This window comes from Nicotiana tabacum, chromosome 8, assembly GCF_000715075.1.
Source record: "Nicotiana tabacum cultivar K326 chromosome 8, ASM71507v2, whole genome shotgun sequence".
Lineage (NCBI taxonomy): Eukaryota > Viridiplantae > Streptophyta > Magnoliopsida > Solanales > Solanaceae > Nicotiana > Nicotiana tabacum.
Genome location: NC_134087.1, coordinates 2,851,658 through 2,856,090, shown reverse-complemented (window position 1 = coordinate 2,856,090; position 4,433 = coordinate 2,851,658).

Sequence of the window (4,433 nt, the reverse complement as noted above, 5' to 3'; positions counted from 1 at the left end):
GGAGGGATCACTGTGACGCAGTATGAGATGAGGTTCTCCGAGTTAGCTCGTCATGCTATTTGGTTGGTTCCGATAGATATAAAGAGGATTATGAGGTTTTTTGATGGTCTCACTTATCAGCTTCGTATTCTCATGACTAGGGAGAGGGTGACCGGTGCTACTTTCAAGGAGGTTGTGGATATTGCCCTTGAGATTGAGTCTGTTTGTCGCCAGGAGAGAGAGGAGAGGGAGGACAAGAGGCCTCGAAGATCTGGTAGCTATAGTGGTGTTCCTTCGAGAGGTCAGTTTCAACATGGCAGAGGCTGTCCATTCAGACATGCTCAGCCAGCTCGCCTAGGTTATCGTGGGGCATCATCGGGTCATGGTTCTCATAGTTCTCATCAGGTCCAGTCATCACTTAGTGCCCTTCCAGCTCAGAGTTTGTCCTGTGCTCCATCAATTTAGGACTCTTCTTTGCCAGGTGCATCTGCTAGTCAATCTGGTGCGAGAGGTTCCCTTCAGTCCCCTTCTCCAGCACCTGAACGTTGTTACGAGTGTGGTGAGATGGGTTATATATGGAGGTAGTGCCCTTGTCGTCTTGCGAGTTTATCTCAGTAGAGGGGTCAGTCATCGGCTTCAGCGCCAATTACTTCACCACCACCCGCAGGCAGCTAGGGGTGGAGGTTAGTCAGCTAGGGGTCGCCCCAGAGGGGGAGGTTGATCAGGTGGCGGTCATGCCCGTTTCTATGCACTTCTAGGCAAACCCGATGCTATTACTTCAGATGCTGTCATTACAGGTATTGTTTCAATTTGCCACAGAGATGCCTCTGTATTATTTGATCCCAGTTCCACCTTTTCTTATGTGTCATCATACTTTGCTCGTTATTTGGGTATGCCCTATGAGTTCTTGCTTCACCTGTTCATGTATCTATCCCGGTGGGTAATACTGTTATTGTAGATCGTATGTACCGGTCTTGTGTGATGACTATTGAGGGTCTAAAGACCCATGTGGATATTTTATTATTGTGTATGGTGGATCTCGATGTCATTTTGGGCATGGATTGACTATCTCCATGTCGTGCTATTTTGGACTATCATGCTAAGACAGTCACATTGGCTATACCGGGTGTGCCACGGATTGAGTGGCGAGGTGCGACTGATTATGTTCCCAGTAGAGTGATCTCATTCTTGAAAGCTCAGCGTATGGTTGGGAAGGGTTATCTTTAATATCTAGCCTTTGTGAGGGATGTTAGTGTTGAGACTCCCAGTATCGATTCTGTTCTAGTTGTGCGGGATTTTCCCGATGTGTTTCCTGCAGACCTGCCGGGCATGCCACCAGACAGGGATATTGATTTTGGCATTGACCTGGTGCTGGGCACTCAGCCCATTTCTATTCTTCCATATCGTATGACACCAGCAGAGTTGAAAGTTTTAAATGAGCAGCTTTAGGAACTCCTTGATAAGGGGTTCTTCGGCCTAGTGTGTCACCTTGGGGTGCGCTAGTTCTATTTGTGAAGAAGAAGGATGTCACTATGAGGATGTGCATTTATTATATGCAATTGAACAAAGTAACAATTAAGAACAAGTATCCTTTGCCTCGCATTGATGATTTATTCGACCAGCTTCAGGGAGCGAGAGTATTCTCCAAGATTGATCTCCGTTTAGGTTATCACCAGTTGAAGATCAGGGACTCAAATATTCTTAAGACGACTTTCAGGACCCGATATGGTCATTATGAGTTCTTGGTGATGTCTTTTGGGCTGACCAATGCCCCAACAGCGTTCATGAATTTGATGAATAGCGTGTTTCGGCCTTATCTCGATTCATTCATCATAGTCTTCATTGATGATATTCTGGTGTATTCCTGTAGTTAGGAGGAGCACGCGGAGCATTTGAGAGTTGTGTTGCAGAGATTGAGGGAGGGGAAACTTTATATAAAATTCTCCAAGTGTGAGCTTTGGCTTAGTTCAGTGGCTTTCTTGGGGCACGTGGTATCTAGCGAGGGTATTCAAGTTGATCCGAAGAAGATAGAGGCAGTTCAGAGTTGGCCCAGACCGTCCTCAGCCATAGAGATTCACAACTTTCTTGGTTTGGCAGGCTATTATCACTAGTTTGTTCAGGGATTCTCATCTATCGCATCGCCCTTGACTAAGTTGACTCAGAAAGGTGCTTTATTTGTATGGTCGGACGAGTATGAAGAGAGCTTTCAGAAGCTCAAGACAGTCTTGACCACAGCTCTAGTGTTGGTTCTGCCATCAGCTTCAGGTTCATATACCGTGTATTGTGATGCTTCGAGAGTTGGTATTGGTTGTGTTTTAATGAAGGAGGGTAGAGTTATTGCATATGCTTCCCGTTAGTTGAAGCCCCATGAGAAGAACTACCTCGTTCATGATTTGGAGTTGGCTGCCATAGTTCACGCATTGAAGATTTGGAGGCATTACTTGTATGGTGTGTCTTGTGAAGTGTTTACTGATCATCATAGCCTCCAGCACTTGTTCAAGCAGAATGATCTTAATTTGAGGCAGCGAAGGTGGTTGGAGTTGCTTAAGGATTATGACATCACTATATTGTACCATCCAGGGAAGGACAATGTGGTGGCCGATGCTTTGAGCCGAAAGGCGGTGAGTATGGGGAGTTTGGCATATATTCCAGTTGGGGAGAGACCTCTTGCAGTTGATGTTCAGGCCTTGGCCAATCGATTCGTGAGGTTAGATATTTCGGAGCCTAGTCGGGTATTGGCTTCTGTGGTTTCTTGGTCTTCCTTATATGATCGCATCAGAGAGCGCCACTATGATGATCCACATTTGCTTGTCCTTAAGAACAGAGTTCAGCATGATGATGCCAGAGATGTGACCATTGGTGATGATGGGGTGTTAAGGATGCAGGGCCGGATATGTGTGCCCAATATGGATGGGCTTCGGGAGTTGATTCTGGATGAGGCCCATAGCTCGCGGTATTCCATTCATCCGGGTGCCACGAAGATGTATAAGGATTTGAGGCAGCACTATTGGTGGAGGAGAATGAAGAAAGATATTGTGGGATTTGTAGCTCGGTGTCTCAATTGTCAGCAGGTGAAATATGGGCATTAGAGACCGGGTGGCTTGCTTCAGCGGATGGATATTCTAGAGTGGAAGTGGGAGAGGATCACTATGGACTTTGTAGTTGGACTTCCACGAACTTTGAAGAAGTTCGATACTATTTGGGTGATTGTGGATCGACTGACCAAGTCCGCGCACTTCATTCCTGTATGTACCACCTATTCTTCAAAGCGGCTGACAGAGATCTATATTCGGGAGATTGTTCGTTTGCATAGTGTCCCAGTTTCCATCATTTCAGATAGGGGCACTTAGTTTACTTCACACTTTTGGATGTCTGTGCAGCGAGAGTTGGGTACTCAGGTTGAGTTGAGCACAACTTTTCACCCTCAGATAGACGTGCAGTCTGAGCGCACTATTCAGATGTTGGAGGACATGTTGCATGCTTGTGTCATTGATTTTGGAGGGTCATGGGATCAGTTTCTACCGCTTGCAGAGTTTGCTTATAGCAATAGCTACCAGTCGAGTATTCAGATGGCTCCATATGAGGCTTTGTACGGGAGGCGGTGTAGATCTCCAGTTGGTTGGTTTGAGCCGAGTGAGGCTAGGCTATTGGGGACAGACTTGGTGCAGGATGCTTTAGAAAAGGTGAAGGTAATTCAAGAGAGGCTTCGTACAGCACAGTCGAGACAAAAGAGTTATGCTGACAGGAAGGTTCGGGATGTGTCCTGCATGGTTGGTGAGAAGGTTCTATTGAAGGTTTCACCCATAAAAGGTGTTATGAGATTTAGGAAGAAAGGTAAATTGAGTCCTCGGTTCATTGGGCCTTTTGAGGTGCTTCAGAGGATTAGAGAGGTGGCTTATGAGCTTGCTTTGCCACCCAGCTTGTCGAGTGCGCATATGGTATTTCATGTTTCTATGCTCCAGAAGTATATTGGGGATCCGTCTCACGTTCTGGATTTCAGCACGGTTCAGTTGGATGGTGATTTGACTTATGATATAGAGCCGGAAGCTATTTTGGAGCGTCAGGTTCGCAAGTTGAGGTTAAAGGATATAGTTTTAGTAAAAGTGCGGTGGAGAGCTAGGCCCGTGGAGGAGGATACCTAGGAGACCGAGAGGGAGATGCGGAGCAGATACCCTCACCTGTTTGAGGCTTCAGGTATGTTTCTTGACTCATCCGAGGACGAACGTTTGTTTAAGTTGGGGAGGATGTGACGACCCGACCAGTCGTCTCATGAGTTACCGCTTTGTTTCCCCTATTTCTGCTTCTTATTGCTTTTTCTATCGGTTCTATGAGTGATCGGGTTGGTTGGATCGGGTTTGAAAAGGTTTTGTGAAGGTTTGAGACACTTAGTCTCTTTTGAGGAAGCTTAAGTTGGAAAAGTCAACCGTATGTTGACTTATGTGTTATAGGGTTCG